The sequence below is a fragment of the Panthera onca genome, chromosome F1, assembly GCF_046562875.1.
Source record: "Panthera onca isolate mPanOnc1 chromosome F1, mPanOnc1 haplotype 2, whole genome shotgun sequence".
NCBI classification, from domain to species: Eukaryota; Metazoa; Chordata; class Mammalia; order Carnivora; family Felidae; genus Panthera; species Panthera onca.
The window spans coordinates 2,753,897-2,776,594 of record NC_138355.1 but is presented as its reverse complement, the minus strand read 5'-3'; the positions used below and the strand labels follow the sequence as shown (position 1 = coordinate 2,776,594).

Here is a 22,698-nt window from a genome sequence, read left to right as displayed (position 1 = left end):
TCTTCAAAATGTTACTTCTGGAAGCTATTATCCCTAGCTTATGATGCTCTTATAAAAACACAGTCTGAATTTCCATAATAGGAAAATCTTATTTCATTTTACACATAAGTTTTTAAATGATTTTTATCAAACTCTCAACTAATTCCTGACACACCCAGCAATCAAATTTATCATATTCAATTTCAGTGAAAGAAAACACCAAGCATCATTCATTAGTACTTGCTACATACAGTGTACTTACATAAAATATTAAAAACCCCTGAGATGTGACATAAATGATAAAAATAGGTATCTTAATATTGTATATTCATGTTTATCACGTGGTCTTACGGGGTCTGGATTTTGTCTCAGTTTATTATAAACGTATCTACAACAGAGAATACCAAAAGCAGAGGAAACAGGAGCAAAATAGACAAGTGGGAATTCAAACTAAAAACTTTCTGTACAGCAAATGAATCAATCAACAGAATGAAAGGCAACTTATGGAATGGGAGAAAGTATTTGCAAACCATGTATCTGATAAGGGGTTGATTTAAAATATATAAGGAACTCCTGCTACTCAATAGCCAAAAAACCTAATAACCCATTTTTTTTAATGGGTATGGACCTGAATCGTCATCTCTCCAAAGAGGACATATAAATGGCAAACAGACATATGAATGTAGAACCAAGCAAAGTACAGAAAACTGGTTATTACCGGAAGGTGGGATGCGAGGGGGCTGGTTGAATTCATGGGGGACAAAGCAGACCCTCAGTGAGAAGTTGCCGCTGAATCAAAGACTGGAAAGAGGAGAGTGAGTTACAAGGTTATACGAGCCATAGGTAGAGGAAAGAGCAAATTTTCTAATGTAGAAACGTGCAAGAAAGAACAAGGTGGCCGATGTGACTACTGCAAGGTGAGCATGAGGTAGAGAAGCTTAGGTCAGAGACGTGGTGGGAGAGAGGCCATTTTTTTCAATGTTTATTTTTGAGAGAGGGAGAGAGAGTGAGAGAGAGAGAGAGAGAGGAAGACAGAGGTTCCAAAGCGGGCTCTGCACGGTCACACTTGGTGCTCAAACATACAAACTGTGAGATCATGACTTGAGCTGAAATCAGGGCTTAATGGAATGAGCCACTGGTGCACCCCAGGAGGGAAGCCATCTCAAAGAATGTGCCTCTGACTGAGAAAATGGGAACCTTTACAGGAGGTCGGGCAGAGGAACTGCATGGACCCATTTTTATGGTTCTGTGTGCTGGGAAACAGGTAGAAGGAAATACCAGGGTGGAAGCAAGAAGACTAGTTTGGAGACCACTTGCCACATGCAGCAAGGGATGCTGGTGGCTTGGATCAGAGGGTAGTAACAGAGGTGGTGACACATTGTCAGATGCCAGATAGTTTTTGGAAAATTGGGAGATGACAGTGTTTCCTGGATGTTGGTGTGCAGGAAGAGTTTGGGGTCGAGAGAGGAATCTAGGGCGGATGCAAAGACTTTAGCCTGAGCAACTGGAAGAATGGAGCTTCTTCCAACGAAGCAAGCCAGACAAGTCTGGAAGGGAGAATCAGGAGCTCAGAGATGTCTGTGGGGTGTTAGTTGCCTGTTTTGAAGTCACTTTCAAAGAGGGGTCATTGGCTAGGGCCAAGCTCTTTAGAAACCATTCCATCCACTCAGGTTGTAGGTAAGTCTATTCGCATATGAGAAAACGCATGAGAAGGAAGTAGTAGCGGAAGAAGATAAAGCATCTTTTGCACCAAGGAGACTGAACAGGCTCTGGAGGCTCCAGGCGGTGGAGGTGCGGCGGCTCCCTGCGGCAGGGCGGGTTGAGAGGGCGCCCGAACTTGCACGCGGCCTCGGGTTCGGGTCCTGGCCCGACCTGACATTGCTGCCCTGAAGCAGACAGACCCTGGAAGGGGGCACAGTTATGTTCGACTTCTCTGGGTAGTTGTCTGGTCACCTTTTACAAACCAGGACTTTGAAGAAGGCATCCAGTTGCTAACTACACGTGTTTTCCAATCACACCCAAAATACTGCTAACTGCCAAGTTGTCAGAGAAGGATCCTGTGGTAACAGGGAACCTGGTAAAACATTCTTAGAGATGTGCAGATCATTATTTACTAGGATTCTTTTCCCCCACACCAAGTGACACGTCACTGTGGGTTACCCTGCTTGCTTGTAGGAGTCCGGTGTGCACGGAGTTCACACCTACCACCTATCCCCATGGCGCGTGCACACACACACACCCCACACCCACACGCACACACACCCAGGGCTACCGCCACCCGAACGGGTCACCCACCCCTGACTCCGCTGACACAACTGCCTCCTGAAGCATTAGTCTGATCTGTGGGGTGTTAGTTGCCTTCTTTCACGCCCTGTAGCCTAGAGTTCCTCTTCCAGCCCCGCAGCGCCTGAGCGCTGACATCCGCGGGGTCAGAGGGGCAAAGCTCCTCTCGGAAAGTTTCAGCCTTTCCCGGGACTGGCCCTGTACCTGTACCTCACCGTGGTCACCGAGGGGCAGTAGGACTAGCCTGGCCTCCTTGTGGGACACTCCCACAGTCAGCAAGGCTGGCCCCAACCAGCCCCCACCCTCATTTCTAGTTCAACCCTGCTGGCCCAGCCCCTTCAGACACCGCCTCCATCCGGGCCCAAATGAGGCCTACCTAGTAGTGCACCTGGCGGTTTCAAAGGTGCTCTGAGTCTCAGGGAGATGGGCGTGAGTGGTTCTGCCCACTCTCCTGCCCCACCCAACCTCCCCCACCAACCATCCCCCGATTAACCTGCCAGTGACTTCACCAAACGAAGTGCACATGGAGCTCCAGAAACTATGGCCGTTACCACTTAATACTTTAACCAGTTCCCCACGGATCCCAATAAAACTACATTGTAACCACTGTGACTATCCTTGGATCCAAATCTAGGCTCCTTCATCATCGTCTCCTTGGCCTAGATCCCTACAAGTGGGTTTGCAGTGATTTGTAAGCTTTTTTTTTTCAATATATGAAATTTATTGTCAAATTGGTTTCCATACAACCCCCAGTGCTCATCCCAAAAGGTACCCTTCTCAATACCCATCACCCACCCTCCCTCCCTCCCACCCCCCATCAACCCTCAGTTTGTTCTCAGTTTTTAAGAGTCTCTTATGCTTTGGCTGTCTCCCACTCTAACCTCTTTTTTTTTTTCTTCCCCCCCCCATGGGTTTCTGTTAAGTTTCTCAGGATCCACATAAGAGTGAAACCATATGGTATCTGTCTTTCTCTGTATGGCTTATTTCACTTAGCATCACACTCTCCAGTTCCATCCACATTGCTACAAAAGGCCATATTTCATTCTTTCTCATGGCCACGTAGTATTCCATTGTGTATATAAACCACAATTTCTTTATCCATTCATCGGTTGATGGACATTTAAGTTCTTTCCATAATTTGGCTATTGTTGAGAGTGCTGCTATATCTCTGCTTTAAACGTCTGGTAGAACTCCCCTGGGAAGCCATCTGGTCCTGGACTTTTATTTGTTGGGAGATTTTTGATAACCGATTCAATTTCTTCGCTGGTTATGGGTCTGTTCAAGCTTTCTATTTCTTCCTGATTGAGTTTTGGAAGAGTGTGGGTGTTTAGAAATTTGTCCATTTCTTGCAGGTTGTCCAATTTGTTGGCATATAATTTTTCATAGTATTCCCTGATAATTGTTTGTATCTCTGAGGGATTGGTTGTAATAATTCCATTTTCATTCATGATTTTATCTATTTGGGTCATCTCCCTTTTCTTTTTGAGAAGCCTGGCTAGAGGTTGGTCAATTTTGTTTATTTTTTCAGAAAAACCAACTCTTGGTTTCGTTGATCTGCTCTACCGTTTTTTTAGATTCTATATTGTTTATTTCTGCTCTGATCTTTATGATTTCTCTTCTTCTGCTGGGTTTAGGCTGCCTTTGCTGTTCTGCTTCTATTTCCTTTAGGTGTGCTGTTAGATTTTGTATTTAGGATTTTTCTTGTTTCTTGAGATAGGCTTGGATTGCAATGTATTTTCCTCTCAGGACTGCCTTCACTGCGTCCCAAACCGTTTGGATTGTTGTATTTTCATTTTCGTTTGTTTCCATATATTTTTTAATTTCTTCTCTAATTGCCTGGTTGACCCACTCATTCTTGAGTAGGGTGTTCTTCAACCTCCATGCTTCTGGAGGTTTTCCAGATTTTTTCCTGTGGTTGATTTCAAGCTTCATAGCATTGTGGTCTGAAAGTATGCATGGTATAATTTCAATTCTTGTATACTTATGAAGGGCTGTTTTGTGACCCAGTATATGATCTATCTTGGAGAATGTTCCATGTGCACTCGAGAAGAAAGTATATTCTGTTGCTTTGGGATACAGAGTTCTAAATATATCTGTCAAGTCCATCTGATCCAATGTATCATTCAGGGCCCCTGTTTCTTTATTGACCGTGTGTCTAGATGATCTATCCATTTCTGTAAGTGGAGTGTTAAAGTCCCCTGCAATTACCACATTCTTATCAATAAGGTTGCTTATGTTTGTAATTGTTTTATATATTTGGGGGCTCTGGTATTCGGCGCATAGACATTTATAATTGTTAGCTCTTTCTGATGGATAGGCCTTGTAATTATCATATAATTCCCTTCTTCATTTCTTGTTACAGCCTTTAATTTAAAGTCTAGTTTGTCTGATCTAAGGCTGGCTACTCCAGCTTTCTTTTGGCTTCCAGGAGCATGATAAATAGTTCTCTATCCCACACTCTCAATTTGAAGGTGTCCTCAGGTCTAAAATGAGTCTCTTGTAGACAGCAAATAGATGGGTCTTGTTTTTTTTATCCATTCTGATACCCTATGTCTTTTGGTTGGCACATTTAATCCATTTACATTCAGTGTTATTATAGAAAGATACGGGAGTAGAGTCATTGTGATGTCTGTATGTTTTATGCTTGTAGCAATGTCTCTGGTACTTTGTCTCACAGGATCCCCCTTAGGATCTCTTGTAGGGCTGGTTTCGTGGTGACAAATTCCTTCAGTTTTTGTTTGTTTGGGAAGACCTTTATCTCTCCTTCTATTCTAAATGACAGACTTGCTGGATAAAGGATTCTCGGCTGCATAGTTTTTCTGTTCAACGCATTGAAGATCTCGTGCCAATCCTTTCTGGCCTGCCAAGTTTCAAAAGACAGATCAGTCACAAGTCTTATAGGTCTCCCTTTATAAGTTAGGGCAAGTTTATCCCTTGCTGCTTTCAGAATTTTCTCTTTATCCTTGTATTTTGCCAGTTTCACTATGATATGTCGTGCAGAAGATCGATTCAAGTTACGTCTGAAGGGAGTTCTCTGTGCCTCTTGGATTTCAATGCCTTTTTCCTTCCCCAGTTCAGGGAAGTTCTCAGCTATAATTTCTTCAAGTACCCCTTCAGCACCTTTCCCTCTCTCTTCCTCCTCTGGGATACCAATTATGCGTATATTATTTCTTTTTAGTGTATCACTTAGTTCTCTAATTTTCCCCTCGTACTCCTGGATTTTTTTATCTCTCTTTTTCTCAGCTTCCTCTTTTTCCATAACTTTATCTTCTAGTTCACCTATTCTCTCCTCTGCCTCTTCAAGCCGAGCCGTCGTCGTTTCCATTTTATTTTGCATTTCGTTTAAAGCGTTTTTCAGCTCCTCCTGACTGTTCCTTAGTCCCTTGATCTCTGTAGCAAGAGATTCTCTGCTATCCTCTATACTGTTTTCAAGCCCAGCGATTAATTTTATGACTATTATTCTAAATTCACTTTCTGTTATATTATTTAAATCCTTTTTGATCAGTTCATTAACTGTTGTTATTTCCTGGAGATTCTTCTGAGGGGAATTCTGTTTGGTCATTTTGGATAGTCCCTGGAGTGGTGTGGACCTGCAGGGCACTTTCCCTGTGCTGTGGTGTATAACTGGAGTTGGTGGGCGGAGCCACAGTCAGACCTGATGTCTGCCCCCAGCCCACCACTGAGGCCACAGTCAGACTGGAGTGTGCCTTCTCTTCCCCTCTCCTAGGGGCGGGATTCACTGTGGGGTGGTGTGGCCCATCTGGGCTACTTGCACACTGCTAGGCTTGTGGTGCTGGGGATCTGGCGTATTAGCTGGGGTGGGTAGACAAGGTGCACGTGGGCAGGAGGGGCAGGCTTAGCTCGCTTCTCCTTGGGTGATCCACTTCAGGAGGTGCCCTGTGGCAGCTGGAGGGGGTCATACCCGCTGCCAGAGGGGTGGCTCCGCAGAAGCACAGTGTCGGGTGTTTTTGTGGAGCAAGCAAGTTCTCTGGCAGGGACTGGTTCCCTTTGGGATTTTGGCTGGCGGATGGGTGAGGGAGATGGCGCTGGTGAGAGCCTTTGTTCCCGGCCAAACTGAGCTCTGTCGTCCGGGGGCTCAGCAACTCTCCCTCCCTTTGTCCTCCAGCCTTACCGCTTTCCAAGCAGAGCTCTTACCTTATGACTTCCCAGATGCTAAGTCCCGCTTGCTGTTGGAACACACTCGGTCTGGCCCCTCCGCTTTTGCAAGCCAGACTTGGGGCCTCTGCTTGGCCTGCGGGCTGCCCCTCCGCCCTGGTTCCCTCCTACCAGTCCGTGGAGCGCGCACCACCTCACAGCCCTTCCTACCCTCTTCCGTGGGCCTCTCGTCTGCGCTTGGCTCTGGAGACTTCATTCTGCTAGTCTTCTGGTGGTTTTCTGGGTTAGTTAGGCAGGTGTAGGTGGAATCTAAGTGATCAGCAGGATGCGCCGTGAGCCAAGCATCCTCCTCCTCCGCCATCTTCTGACTCTTCTCAGTGATTTGTAAGCTTTTAAGTATTGGGGAAATTAAAAAAAAATTGTTGTTGTTGAATCAGGCTTTTTTGTCCATTGTTTCCGAGTTTCTGTCACTCTTTGACTTTGGCACTTAAAATTGTTTTTTTTAATTCACTAATTCTTTAATTTTTGTAATTGCATTGTCTTGCATTTAAATCCTTGATGCACATACTGCATACTCATTTCATTGTTTAACTTTTTTATTTTAATTCCGGTTAGCGTTACAGCATTGCATTAGTTTCCACTGGACACTCATTTTAATTCAGAGAGAGTTATCTGACCCCATTTCTAAAATAATCCTAACCTTGCCCCTGCTTTGAAGTCCCATCATAATTCTGCAGAAACCTGTGTGTGCCTTTGGCTCTAATTCCAAACTCAGTTCTGCTTTGTCTGGTGTACCAGTAACATGATGTTTTGTTCATTGATCTTGAAAGTGCTAAAGACTAGAAAAGCCTAAATTGGCTAAGCACTTGAAAATCCCTGGCTGTTCCTTCAAATGAGTTTTTGAGTCAGTGTATTAAGTTCCAGAATATAATAAATGCCGTTGCCTGGTGACTCTGAGGCTGGATTGAATTTAGACATCGATTTAGTTCTTCTCAGTTGCAGAGTCTTCACTAAGGTTTTCCTGGAAAATGCTTGTGCTCATAAGTGATTCCAAGGAATATGTTTGGGGTTATCCAGGTTGCTGTACAGAGAGCACCCTGGAAACTGGCTCCCAGGTTCCCCGGGGTGGGGACCATATGTACTGAGTGTTCTGGTTTCAGATTCTGGTTTGTCTGGTGGAGAGTAACCTGTGAGAGGGTGTAGGGAAAAGAAGAGGAGAAAACTCTGGAATAGCAAATTGGATGAGACTCCCGACATCACTTATGGACTTGGCGTCGTGCCCTGAGTCCAGCCCAGTCCTTGGGTATAGCAGGTTCTTAGTATTAAGCACACCTGAGATGCATCTTTCAGTAAGGATCTGCCTCTTCATGACACTTGGGGAACTTCCAAGTAAGTCTTCTCTCATGCCTTTCAGGAAAGTTATACCATTTTCTGCCCACTGGCATTAACGGGTCATGCACTGAATTTGTCCTGAGCTCCATAGAGTCTACATCACTACTTATGACTAGTCTTTCACCAACAGAATAGAAGCGCCTCAAGGGAAGGATCTGTTCTTTCTCTGCTCTTTCTCCAATAGAGATAACAGTACCTGACCAGGACTAGGCACTCAATTCATATGTTAAGAGAGAATCGGTGGATGCTTGAATGATTGATTACATTTAATGATGAATCCCTGGGAAATCTGACTGACTTATAACTCTTTTGTTTTCTTTAAAGTTTACTTATTTTTGACACACACACACACACACACACAGACAGAGCATGAGTTGGGGAGGGGCAGAGAGAGGGAGACAGAGACTCTGAAACAGGCTCCAGGCTTTAAGCTGTCAGCACAGAGCCTGATGCTGGGCTCGAACTCACGGACTGCGAGATCGTGACCTGAGCCAAAGTCAGACGCTAAACTGACTGACTCACCCTGGTGCCCCTGACTTATAACTCTTATAAACAACCCCAAATGCCACAGAGTTGATCTGATTATCATTACTTTCCTGATGACATGCAGGAATCTGCTAGTGTTCTTTCTGGGCAAAAAAAAAAAAAAAAAAAAAAAAAAAAAAGGAGTGGAGGGCAGTGGGAGAGAAGGTGGTATTTAAGTTGGAAAAGTGGGGATACACAGTCAAAAAGCGGTAGACGAGTAAATGCAATTTGGATATACAGTTTCTACATATATTGGATCTACACACACATTCTTGCATGAACTAATGTATGTATCTATGTATTTACACCTGAAATGAGAAAACACAATCACACACCAAAATAAACCTAATGGAAGAGTCTGACAAAATGGAAGGTGAAAAAACTAAGGTGGTTCTTTAAGAAATCAGATAGCAGCTAAGCGGCTAAACCACCAAGAAGCCTAATTAAGACAAAAAGAAAGCGCCGAGAATCTTTGCAAAGATAATGAAGAAATGATCACAGAGAGGGAAAGGATGAGAAGAGGAATAATTAGCAGGCCTCTGCAAAGTAAAGGAGAAACCTGGGTAAAGGGATGGCTGTCTACACCACCTTGCATAAAATCACATCAAGTGCTCCCTTTCTGCTTCCTTCATGTTTCCCTCCCACACCTTGTTCCCACACCTCTGCTTCTAGGAGATAGATCACATGCTGCACGTTCCTACCCAAATAAATAAATAACCACGAAAGAACACACATCCATTTCTGGAGGTGATGAATATGTTTAGTACCTTCGTTATAGTGATGGTATTAAAGGTGAGTGAATAGGGGAAAATTCATCAAGATGTATACAATCAATGTGTGCAATTTGTTGTAAAAAGAGGGAGACAGAGAACATAAAGTTAATGCAGCAAGTGTTAACAGTTGGTGAATCGCAGTTAACAACTGATGCATTCAGTTGATCAATATATCAAGATGCTTTGTGCTGTGCTTGAATTCCTCCTCCCACCACCCCCACAGGTTTCAAATTGTATCAAAATGAAGAGGCCTAGAAGCTGTGAAAAAAGCATTTGTGCATTCCTATTTAGCCATGCACAATGTACTCTGTCAACTGAGAGAAGAGGCAGAGCTGAAATAAAAACAAAGTTTTTTATTTGGGGTCTCAGAATTGCAGTTTGGGAAAGACACATGTGGGCAGCAACCAAACGAGTGCCTCTACCCTCCCCACCCCCATCCAGGGAATGAAAGTAAGAGGTTTTTGAAGACAAAAGGGAATGCTTGTATATGTCATTTACTAAGAATTCTGATGACCAAGATTGGTATTGGTGGCAGGAAAGCAAACTTGGTGACCGTAACTGGTTTCTAAGGCTATCAGTAAGCGGGGTCTCTCAGTATAGCAAGCTGCAGGTGTTTGGGCCGAGTCCCTGGAAGAGTTGCAGTATGGCCCGGTTCCAACATTTGTGGTTCTCCTACCGGTGAGGATGTGCATAAGGCCCATTTCCTTACTGGCCTCTGGCTCCATTTGAAAACCTGTTGACATAAGTGACTATTTCATTACATCTTTCACAATGTAATATATTGAAGAACATAATATTAAGAAGCCAAAAGTGAAGCTTGGGCTCATGTCCGTGTTGTGTTGAAAGCAGGCAACCCAAACCCTAAAGCCCTTAAAGCAGTGGCTGGCACACAGTAGGTCCTCAATATATGGTTCTAATATATAGGGGGGGTGTTGGCTACCAAGCAACCATTTCACATTCTCTGGGCTCCCCAGGGACTCTCACTGGAGATAGTGGGGTGGTGGGATTGTGGCTGAGACTCCCCTTGCCCAGCAAGAAGCAGGCGTAGGTCTCAGGCCAGGCCAGTAGGATGCTCCCTCCTTGGAACGGGAACATCCAACACCTGGAGCTCCTTCCGCCTGAGTGGTGGCACCCTAACCACTCTGTCCTTGCCAGGCGACTATTCCCAAGGTTCTTTCTGGAGCTACCCTGCTTTCAACCCAGTCCTCCAGGCCCCCCTTGGACTCTGGGAATACCCATTATCCTTCCAGCTTATTTTCTTTTCCCTAGGCTAGTCAAAATCATCTGCTCTTGCTTATGGCACTGACAAATGGAGAAAAGGGACTCTGAATCTCTTCAGCAAAAGGGCTGCTCTGAGCTGTCCACAGTCCTAGTGACTGGAGGGCTGAAACCCGGGCGCCTCTTGAGGGCAGAATGCAAGTCCTTTAAGTGGACTTCAAGGCCTTAACAGGACCTTGGAAGACTGCCAATCCTTCTTGTTCATTCCATTCCAGCCCCACTGGCCTCCTAGCTATTTGTCACACCCAGTGGCACACTCCTACCTCAGGGCCTTTGCACTTGCTGTTCCCTTTGACTGGAATGCTCTTCCTCCAGAATTCCCCCAATCTACTCTTCTCTTCTTTGCTCAAATGGCATCTCCTCATGGGGCCTCCCTCAAGCACCCTACTTCAAAAATACAAACCCCACCTGTCTCCTTTGCCTACTTCAGTTTTCTCCAGAAACTTCCAATATACCACATCATCTGCTTATTTATATTTCTGTCTACCTCCTACGCCCTGTGAGGACAGGCTTTTGTCCATCTTGCTCACTTCCGTATCCTGAGTACAGTAACCTGGCATGTGGTAGGTTCTCAATAACCATTTGTAAACCCTTGTTGCCGTCTGGGTGGAAGCGGTCAGGAACTTGGTGGAATGAGTGTTGGTCGCAAAGAGTCTTGGAGATCCTGGCTGACAAGTGCCCTATTCGGGTCCTGGAAGGATCCTACTCTGCCACTCTCCCAGTGACCTGGGTGTGGGGGAGAGAGCCACGTAAGGCCTGGCCAATCTGGGTGGAGAGCCACTGCATTTTAGAAGACTCGATAATAATAATAATAATAATGGCAGCTTTTATGGTTGCTGCTCTTTTTTCCTAGGTCTCGGTTAAGTGCTTTACATTCACTATATTTTTACGTCTCGTATTGTTCCAATGAGGTGGTCCTATTACATCCATTATATATATATATATAAATGTTTATTTTAGAGACAGAGCACAAGCGGAGTTGGGGCAGAGACAGAGGGAGACAGAATCGGAAACAGTTTCCAGGCTCTGAGCAGTCAGCACAGAGCCCGATGCAGTGCTCGAACCCACAAACCATGAGATCATGACCTGAACCGAAGTCGGACACTCAACTGAAGCATCCAGGCTCCCCTATTACATCCATTTTAAAGATGAGAATCCTGAGGCTTGGAGAGTGTCAATAACAGGCCCCACCACCTCAGGCCACTTCCCTGCAGCCAGGCAAGGAGCTGATCTGGGAATGAAGGATACATTTTGGCCCTGCCCAATAGAGGGGTAGTGGGTGGGAGCTGGGCTGCCAGGCGTGGGAGGCGGGGTTTCCCGCGGAGGTGGGGCTGCAGGTGGTAGGGGCTCAGAGCGTGCGTAGGCCCTCAGGACCTTCCCGCCAGGGGCCAGGCTGCCAGGCGTGGCTGCGCGGAGGGGCCTGAGGTCACTGGGCGCTTGGCTGGCCCCGCCACAGCTTCAGCTGCACAACCAGAGAGCGGGCACCGCTGCAGCCTGTGCTGGGAACGCAGCGCGCGCGGCCATGGCCTCCGGTGCAGCGGCTAAGCGGGCGCAGGGCGCGGGGGCGGTGGGAGGCCAACTCCGGCCCCCTGCCCCCAGCGCTCGGCTGACCGGATGCCCCCTCGTCTCATCCCACAGAGGCGAACACTCAACAGAGTCTGCTGCGCACTGTCAAGAAGGAGGGGGGTGCCTGAGGTGGGGTGGGGGCGGGGGGCGCAATCCTGGTGGAGGGGGCTTCCAAGCTACCAGGGGAAGGTTCTCCGAAGGAGAGGTGGCCGGTGGCGGTGGCGGGGATGGCCATTTCCGGTTTGGGGCTCACCTGGCTGGGTATTTACCTCCCAAGGAACTGGATGCCAGTGAGTTTGGGGGTGGGGGTATAGGGGGACTATGGATATTTTTATGCTGTGTGCAGGGGCGGGCGCAGCAGGAGGGCTCCCCGGGTGTGGGGCACCCCTGGATATGTCTGGGTAGGACCTCCTCTTGTGGAGGAGCCTGTGGTTGCATCTCAGTAAGGTGAGGCAAGCGCCTGGGGGTTCTGACTGGGCGTATTGTGTGGTGGGGGCTGAATGGAGCTGCAGAAGGAAGACGAGACTTCAGAGGGGGAAAAGGTTCTGTTGCATCACACGACTCCTGAAACAGTATGCTACGGGCATCAGTGACAGTCACAAAAGTTTATTACAATGAGAGGCAAGGCCAACTGAACGGGACCAACACTCTTGATAAGAGTGTGGCCCCGAACAGCTGGGGTACTGAGTTTTTATAGCTGATCACATCGTTTTATCATCACCTGGGAACAGAACAAAGAAACAGTTTCCAGATGAGTCAGAAACAGTTGCCAGATGAGTTAGAAACAGTTGCCTAATGAGGTGTTTATTTTAGACTTTCTGCCTCTAGGTTGCAACCAGTGGATCTCCTTGACCCTGCCTCTGAGGCTCTTTTCTTTGAACTTTTGTTTCCTTAATTGGTGAAGCCTAATTTACAAGAGTATGAGGCGTAGTTTACCAGAGTAAAGCAAGGATGTTATCTCTTAACCTTCAGTATCAACACAAAGCTGTTATTTTTCAAGCTAAGCTTTAGCCCTACACTACAATTTAACCCTTACAGATCACTGTGAAAAATGCCCCTCATCCCAGATCTCCCCTTTCCCGCAAATTCTCAGTCCTTGGAGCTAACCCCAGGAGCCCAGAGGTTCTCCCTGCCCCCCTCCCTGAATGCCCCTGGCAAGTGGGTTACTACTCCATTTGTGGACTTGTCCCCTGCTGTTTTGGCAGGTGGGTTTCCCTTACCCCTTCCCCCACCCCCACATGCAGTAGAGTGAGAAGCAAGCAAGGTTCAACTGTGTCTCTGTCCCTTCCCTCTCCTTGGGGCCAACTGGGACCCCAGTCCAGCCTTTAGTTTCTAGCCCTGGACTTCCCACAGGGGGGAGAATCCATAGTGGTTGGTTCCTGGGAAGCATTTAGATGCTTGGACTGTGTGTGTGCGTTGTATGTAAAGCATGCACATGCCTGTGTGGGCGAGGACATGTGGCTGTGAGTGTGTGCCTCTGAGGATGTCTGTGCATCAGTCTGGAGATATCCAAGTATATCTTCTTATTGCGTGTACATGGGTCTGTGTGTTTATGTGTTTTCTTGAGTATGAGGTGTATCTGTGTGATGTATGAGTCTCTGTGTACATGGGTGAGGCCGTGACCATGTATGTGTGATTGTATGTGTGTCTGTTACCTTCCTTATATCACTTCACATCCTGGGACCCCGTCACTGCTGAGCTGCCTCACCCCTGTATCTTGAGTCCTCAGCCTGAGACCAGAAATGCCCACAGACCTTGGGGGCTGGCCTAAATTCTGTGCCTGTGTAGTGTGTTGAGGGTGTCCGCATCTGGTGTCAGCACTGAGCACCAAGAAGCCCCTCCCCGCCTGGTGGCAGACAGCCACCAAAGGACAGCCTTGAAGCCAGGACCTGTTGCTGCCCCTCCCTGCTCAGAAATCTGGGGCATATGTCTGTGTAGGTCTCTAGGTGTGGCATGTCCCATGTTGTTGAAAGAATCAGCTCCAGGGCTGACTCTACATTCTAGCGTTTTTCTTTTTTTTTTTATTTTTAATTTTTTTAACGTTTATGTATTTTTGAGACAGAGAGAGAGCATGAATGGGGGAGGATCAGAGAGAGAGGGAGACATAGAATCTGAAGTAGGCTCCAGGCTCTGAGACATCAGCACAGAGCGCAATGCGAGGCTGGAACTCACAGACCCCGAGATCATGACCTGAGCCAAGGTCGGACGCTTAACCGACTGAGCCACCCAGGCACCCCTCATTCTAGCATTTCGGAATAAGGTGGGATGTGTGGAATTCCTCAGAAAGGCCCAGATGTTTTCAGTTTAGGCCTCTTAGAGGCCCTGTGGGGACCTGAAGAAAGCTCTATGTAGATAGACCACCTTCCAACAAAACATACAGACCTACAATATTCTGATGACTATGTTAGAGGAGGGTGTCTCTAGCAACTTCCCCAAAAGCCTTCAGGTTAAAAACCTGCAGACTCTTTGTTCATTGTTTAACCAAACCTAGTTGTAATATGTGCTCTCCAGATGTTTGCAATTGGAATGGTTGTGTTTTCAAGGAAATGGTTGGCTGTTCAACTGGGAGTGGGGGCCACAGGCAGAAGAATGTGTGAACAAGGCATCTGCCTCTGGGCAGGGCTCCAGCTGGGACCCTGGTCCCAGCTCTGCCAGCATCTCCCTCGATGCCATGGACAAGGCCTTTCTCCTCTCAAGGACTCAGTTTCCACATGTGGAGAAGGAGCGTACATGGGTGGAGGTCCCACCCATGTCAGTCTAGTTTGATTATTGGCCACGGGGTGGGGGGGAGGGGTGGGTATACTTTGCCCCTGGTGATCAGAGGTGTGGGCCTGCGTCCTTTCTCCTGGGAGCAGGCGAATTTGGGCAATGGAATGAGCTTTCTGCCTGACATGAGGCAAAGGCCATCGCCTGATCAGAGGGACCTGTGTGGCATCCCACTTGGTGCCTCAGGGGGGCAGGGACAGAACCTTGCAAATTTGGGCAAAAGGCCTCTAGCGCCCATTGACTCCGGATCTGCAGTCAGAAGGCATGCCTTACAGTAGTGAGTTGGTGGCTGATTCTGAATTCTGTATTTCTTGGGGCACATCATTTCAGGAATCAGAACTTCTATTTACTGGGGGCTACTCTGTGCTGTACCCTGTGTGTACAAGTAACTTTCTGAGGTGAGTGCAATTGTCCCCACTTTACAGACAGAGAAACCGAGCTTGGAAGGGAGGCATGAGTTGCTCAAGAGCACACAGCCAACAGGGTGTGGAGCCGGGAATTCACACCCAGGTCTGTCTGACATCAGAGCTACGCTTTTACCTCTCATAACCCAAACGTGTCCATCCACGTCTACACAGCACTGCAATGTCAGCATGTGTGGTGCCATGATTTCCATCACATGGATGTGAAAACTGGCCCAGAGAGAATAAATGATGTCCCAAGGGCACAGAACCAGTAAAGGACAAGTTCAGGTCTTCTGTTTGTGAGCCCTTTGTTCAGCACGGGTGCCCCCTGAGGGCATGGCCACAAGCCCATGTCCCACCAAAGCTGACTTCCTCTCTCCCCTTCTCTGCCTACCTCTTTGGCGAGCATCTCCCCCCAGTATCAGAGAGCCAGGCTCCAGTGGAGTAGCATAGGGAAGCCCTTCGCCTAGAAATCCAGGAATCAAGTCAACTCTTCCTTCTCCCCATTTTCTGGGTTCAGAGGAGCCACATCCCTGCCTGTCACAGCCTTGCCCAGAGACACCTTCCACCCTTCTTTCTAGAACTGTTGCCTTAACAGTCAGTGGCTTTTTTATTTTTTCTATTAAAAAAATAATGTTTTTATTTAATTTTGAAGGAGAAGGAGAGACAGAGCATGAGCAGACGAGGGGCAGAGAGAGAGGGAGACCCAGAATTTGAAGCAGGCTCCAGGCTCTAACTGTCAGCACAGAGCCCGATGCGGGGCTCAAACCCACAAACTGTGCAATCATGACCTGAGCCAAAGCCAGACACTAGTGCACGGTACCATCTGAAAAGTAGGAAGAAAGCTTTAACTTGGTAGACTGTTACCAAAGAACTTCTGTAAGTTAGTTTTGGAAGTTACAGGAAAGGCAAAGATAGACCAGACAGCGTTTTGATCATTAAGGTGCTCATAACAGAATAGACCTGTCCCTGCGGTTTTTGAAACAGAAAAGTTTCTGTGGTTCTTAAAAATGATTTTCAAAGGAATGAATTTTTTTTAACGTTTATTTATTTTTGAGACAGAGAGAGACAGAGCATGAACGGGGGAGGTTCAGAGAGAGGGAGACACAGAATCTGAAACAGGCTCCAGGCTCTGAGCTGTCAGCACAGAGCCCAATGGGGGGCTCGAACTCACGGACCGCGAGATCATGACCTGAGCCGAAGTCGGCCGCTTAACTGACTGAGCCACCCAGGTGCCCCGAGGAATGAATTTTGATTCATGTCCATTTGTTCCCTTCACTAGTAACTCTTAAGTGCCTGTTAGCTACTAAGTGTTATCTTGTTGTAGAATAGAAACGTTCAAAAACCGGTCTCTGCACCCCAGGAGTTGTTGTTAGCACTGTCATTTGTATTATTTACTCTATTTAGTGCTTACTAGGTGCCAGAGTCTCATAGAGCTTATAATTATCATTGTTGTTTTGTATTGGCATTTGTTCCAGTTATCTTAAGTTCCCGGTGAGGAATCCGAGTTTTCAAAGACTGGGTAGAATCTACGGTAAGCGTGCAGAGTGAGTAGTTCAGTTTGCCAGGTAGAGAGGCAGAAGGACCAACATTTGTATGTTTGACAATGTTAGTAAACTGTCACTATTACGTGTTTGGCGGAGTACACAGCAGTGCAGAAGCGAAGGTGTATGAGTGAACTTAGCAGGATTTATGAGCAGCTAGGTTTTGCTGGTAGAAAACGTGTGCTATGGCAATGGTTGGGAATGAGGTGAATACCTAGGTTAAGACAAGCTTATAGAAGTTTGTTACTGCTATAGAAAGGAGTAGATCTTACGTGATAGGCCTTGGGAAATTTCTTTGGTAGAATGCTTTTAGCAGCAAATAATAGGTGACTTCTAATGGTGACTAAAACAGTAGGAACCAGAAATGTTTTGATGGTTCAGTGATGTCATCAGGATCCCAGTCGTCTCTTGTTCAGTTTTGGAGTTGCTGGTATTTTTATTTCTCCTTTCCGGGGTGGCTAATTAGCAACAGCTCCAGGTATCATATTCTCACATGGCAACATCCAGTGGGTGGGAAGGACTACTTTTCTTTGGGTGTTTCTTTTCACTAGCAAGAGGCTTGTAATAGACTTCCTCTAACATTTTAAAGACTAGGTTATGTCACATACTCATTCCTAAACTGGTCCCTGGTAAATCAGGTACTGTGATTAGCTTAGAATAATCCTTTCTCTTTTTGAAGCCAGGGTGAGGCCACCTTCTTTGTGTATGGAGACAATAAATATCCAAATAAAGTTGTGATTCTCTAGCAAGAATGAAGAATATGGAATGGCTCTTAGGGAGGGAGCCAGCAGTATTTGATGCAGGGATTTTGGAGAATTTGAAGCAGAAGGCTAATAAGATTAGATTTGAGTTAGGACACTCTAGTTGATGCATAAAATACAGATCACCAAGCCTTTTTCCTAAAGAGCCAGTGAATATTTTAGGTGATATGGTGTCTCAGCTCTGCCCTTGTAGTGTGAAAGCAGCCATAGTAATATGTAAGTGAAGACATGGGACTATGCCCCAATAAAACATTATTTATAGAACCAGATGGCAGGTTGGCTTTGGCCTGTGGCCATAGTTTGCTGAACCCTCATATGGAGGATAGGTTATAGGAAACCACATAAAGAGACTGGGAGGCAAAGGAAGCTCTTCTTTTCTTAGCCTAGTATTAGTCCATTGTGAAACTTTCAGCTGTGTAGATTGAAAACGTCAGGGGTTCAATTTATTCCATTATTTTTTTTTTCTTGGCCTTGTGTCTTTATCATTTGTTTTGCTTAAAATTTTTTTATTCATTTAAGAAATAACAATAATATTTGGTGGCTTTTTTTCCCTGTGAAAATCATCAGTTAAGAACTCATGTTTGACTAGGGCAGTGGTAGGGGAAAGATAAAGCAGAGACAGAAACAGTATAGTTAATACGAATTTGTGATTCCTGAATATAAAAAGTTAGGGGGAGAGAGAGAACTCTCAGAAGATTCAGAGGTTTCCAGGTTGTGTATCAGCATTTAAATTGGACATGAAAAATGTGTAGGACTTTATCAGATGAACAGAGGAGAGCAGCAGGAATGAGGACACAGTAATTATGACTTTTGATTATTTTGGCAATAACTGCCTTTAATAGGTGAACTATATTTTCAATTATCTAAGGAATTAGGGAAAAGAAACAAAGAAACAAAACACTATAATCAGTAGTATGTTTTTATACTGGGTCTGATAGTTCTGTTTTTCTAGATCAATCCCTGTTACTTCTTTTGGTTCCTATCTTCCAGAAAAATGAACTAAGTCCTATTTAGTTGGAGAAAATTAACTCATTTTTCATATTTGAGAGGAACTTGTATATGGTAGAACATAGTGGCAAACACCAGGATTCTCTTTTTTTTTCTGAGTAAAATAGGATTGTTGCTTGTTTCACACTTTCTGACATCATGATTTCATCTATTCCTTTTAAACCTTTTTTCAAATGGATATATAGGAATGTAAGAATTTTCAAGGCAAATACCAAGAAAAAGAGTTTCCAGGAAAGGTATTCTCTGACATAACCTTCTGACTGTAACCACGTGTAAGACATCAACCCAAATAATATAAATTTCATACAACGCAGTTGGTAGAGGCACCCCAATGACACCAAGATTTGATTATTGACTAGAAGAGCTCCCAGATCTCAGCATATAGTTGTACTCATGCCTGTGGTTTGGTTTGGGGACAGGCTAGAAAGGCCAATCAGCACAGAGAAAATGTGCATGGGGTGAAGGCCAGAGGAGACTAAGCACACGCTTCGAGGGTTCCTTTTTCTATGGAGTTAGCAGGATGTGCTTAATTCCTTCAACATCAAATTAGGACAGCACAAGTGACATGTTGTCTGCCAGTACGAACCTTATGAATACTCAGTGCCCGAGGTTTCATCAAATGCTAATCACATAGGCATCTTCTCCTTAGCATGTCCCAAAATTCCAGGTTTTCAAAAGGAAATAAAGTGTACGGCCTTAAGCACATTGATTGTACCAGCACTTAGGCAGAGTGAGCCACTCTTAACCAGCTAGGGAATTGTGGGAACCCTCCTTAAATCCAAGATCCCAGGGAACAACCAAGGGCCAGTCATTCAAGTAGGATGTTCTGAGGGTAGCCATCTTTGGCCTGCTGGATGAAACCTGTTCTGCATAGGAATTATAGTTCTGATGTCATTTTTGGTGATGTCTTAAAATTTTATTTTACTAGCTACTAATATGATGGTTACCATGGTACTGGTTTCAGTTTCATCATCCATATGAAGTAGGTATTTGTACAAAAATTACTATGGCAATAGTAGGTCATTATAATCTTTTTTTAAGTGACTAAACTTTCATTATGATTCTTAGATATGATATGCATAATGATTTTTGATTTAAAATTAGAATAAAATCTCTTCATTATATGGAAACCCAGGTTTGATTCCTATAGTGCTGAATCCATGTTTATAGTTATTAGATATTTAATCATATTCACCAATTGTTTTCTTGCCTACGTATACGAATAACTTTTGTATTTTTGTATTTTGCTTCATGTATTTTCATATACTTGCATATGGGAGACAGTTCCCCTATTTTGTTCCTTTGATTTCTATCTTAATTTTCAAGGTGACACGTTAATATATGGTAAGGGTAGCTTCAGTGGATACCGTGCTTTTTTGTTGTTTTTGTATTTTACATTTAATGAGCCTTATTTTTTACAACAGTTTTAAGTTCACAGCAAAATATAATAGAAAGTACAGAGAGTCTCTATATACCATACCATGCTCCTGTACACAGCTAACCTCCCCTGTTGTCATATCTTGCACGACAGTGGTACAATTTAGTAATATATTTTTTTCAGTTCCTTTGTTTAGTTTTGAGCGAGAGTACATGCATGTGTGTGAGCAGCAAAGGGGCAGGGAGAGAGGGGAGAAAGGATTCTGTGCTGTCAGCACACAGCCTGATGCAGGACTTGATCCCGTGAACTGTGAGATCATGACCTGAGCTCAGATCCAGAGTTGGACGCTGAACCAACTGAGCTACCCACGCACCCTGACAACAGTGGGTCATTTTATATGGACACTAACTTATCATTTTCAGGCAAAGTCTCTAATTTTCATTAGTGTTCAGCCTTGGTGTTGTACATTCTATGAGTTTTAACAAATGTGTAATGATGCAAATCCGCCTTTGTGGTATCGTGTGAAAGAGTTTCACTGTCTTAAAAGTCCTCTGTGCTGTGCCCTTTTATCCCTATATTCACCCCAACCCTTACCTTCATAGTCTTGCTCTTTCCAGAGTGTCATATAGTAAGAATCATACAGTGGATATCTTTGAATGTTTAGAAAATTAAAATTCCCTCGTAATTGAATGTGCGCATTCAAGATATTCTTTGCCCTTTGTTTTGTTTTGTTGCTCATCAGTAGAGGATCTGATGATATATGCCTTCCATGAAAAAAAGCATGATTTCTCTAGATGTGTGTCACCTAATGGGGAGGGTTGAGAAAAATGACATCATGAACCACTACATAGCACATTGGGATCATCCTCCTCTGTGATATACAGTGGGTCTAGATAGACTCTCTAGCAATGGAAGGAAACAGTCTCAGGAGGTTAGAACTTTATCAAACTGGAATGCCAAATCCTTCTTACTTACCTTGCCATTGGAAATAAGGCCAGGGAGAGTCTGTTTGCTATGGTTTGGCCGTGCTGCAAAGTACAATAGGTATAGAGCACATTTTTTGAGGGGGTGTTTCATCTTAAACGGAACAGTCTCTTCTGAAGGGCTGGGGAAGTTCTCCTGTGTGACAGCAAAATAAACATACTCTCTTTTAACTCCTCTCATAGTGGAAGTCCAGAAAAATCATGCTAGTTTCAGTTTGACATAGTCAGCTTATGATCATCATTCTCCTAACGATACCATTTTACTCCAGTGTCATAGAGGCCGTCAGTGATGGTCATTGTAAACATCAGTTCACCTGTAGGTGTCAAATTCTGATAAAACCTATTCTTGCTTTTTGTCAATAAAGAGGAGAAAGTAAGATTTCTTAGTGTTTTAAACCTACCAATCATATAATTCCCATTCAGTGTAGTGTGGTTTCCAGGTGTGGTTCCAAAGCAATACTTTTTAACAAATCATAAGCTGTACACTTGTAATTTCCTCTATTTTTCAATTGTTGATTTAACATGTATTTTGCTTTCTTTTTTAGGAGCAGATAAGAATGCTGACGAAGACTCTATAACCAGGTAGGATTTTTATGGATTTGTAAAAATGACATTTGTTGGGGCACCTGGGGGGCTCAGTCGGTTACGGGCGTGACTCTAGATTTCAACTCAGGTTTGTGAGTTCAAGCCCCACGTTGGGTTTTGCACTGACAGCCTCCTTGAGATATCTTTCCCTCTTTCTGTGTGCACTCACTCTCAAAGTATAAATGAATGAAATGAAGTGAAACGGGAAAGGAAAGGAAAGGAAAGGAAATGAATGAACTGAAAATGATGTGTTTCCTAAGGGAACGCAGAGAACAAAAGCAGTTGTTGCATGTTCTACCCTGGACTAGACACTATATCCTATTCGTAACATCTGTTAAGTTATATAGTCATTGCATAGCTTTGCAAAGTAGCTGTGTTATTGTAGCCTACTTTTTATTTCTTTGGCAACTGTGGTTCAGGGAGGTTGAATACCCGCCCCATGATTCCATAGTTAATGATTAGCTGACCTGGGGGTTTGCCCGTCAGCTTGTGTAGCTTCCACATCCATTCTCTGGTTCCTCAGCAGCACTGAGCTCAAGATACAGATCCTAGGGCAGATCAACTCAGAATGTCAAAGGTAATGATGTTAGAACTCTAAAAACCCAGGTTAGTCCAAGCATTTGCCCTTATATATTTGACCAGTAGTGCTAACAAAAGTAATTAGTGCAGTGGTAACTAATCCCTTGTTTTTACCATCCGAGATTTTAGGGTTGATGTCAGCTATGGCCATGGTGTCACGGCTTTTACATAATAAGCAAGATCTAGTCAGGCACTTCCTTAGATGTGGTGATATCCCCTCTTCTTGAGACAAATGAGTTTTCTGTAAGGGAAGGATATCTAGTTGTACACCATGTTACGTTAATTAAATTCAGCCTGTATTTCGAGGATATTGCTATATGATTCTCTGTTGCCTAAGTTCCCAGTCTGGTTTCCCTTTGGGCTAGTACCCTTGACTAATTCTAGGTAGATTTTTCTTTTTTTGGAGATTTTTTTCCCATGACTTTTCTGTACTGAGTTTTTGTCTTTTTACTTTATTCTCTGGTTTTCTTGGTATTTCTTTTTTTTCCATTAATTTTTCCACTTCTGTCAGCTGAGGACTCTCCATTTTTCCAGAAGCCAAATCAAAAGCACTTAGAATCTCATGATTTGGGGAACCTCAGAGATTAATTCATCAAAATGCCCTCTCGTACTTCAACCTTTGTTTAACTTCCTTGTCCAATGGTTGTTTCATGGAGAATTTGAATCTCAAGAGATTGAAGTGACCTATTTGGGGTTCCGGAAGATGGCAGCGTAGGAGGACGCGGGGCTCACAGCGCGTCCTGCCGATCACTTAGATTCCACCTACACCTGCCTAAAG

At 44.7% G+C, this 22,698-nt stretch overlaps 1 long non-coding RNA gene across 1 annotated transcript in view; it reads left to right on the top strand.

The window, feature by feature from the left end:
* Window positions 1-22,698, top strand: part of LOC145713334 (uncharacterized) — a 485,335-nt gene that overhangs the window by 28,364 nt on the left and 434,273 nt on the right. The gene's annotated exons all lie outside the window — the stretch shown is intronic.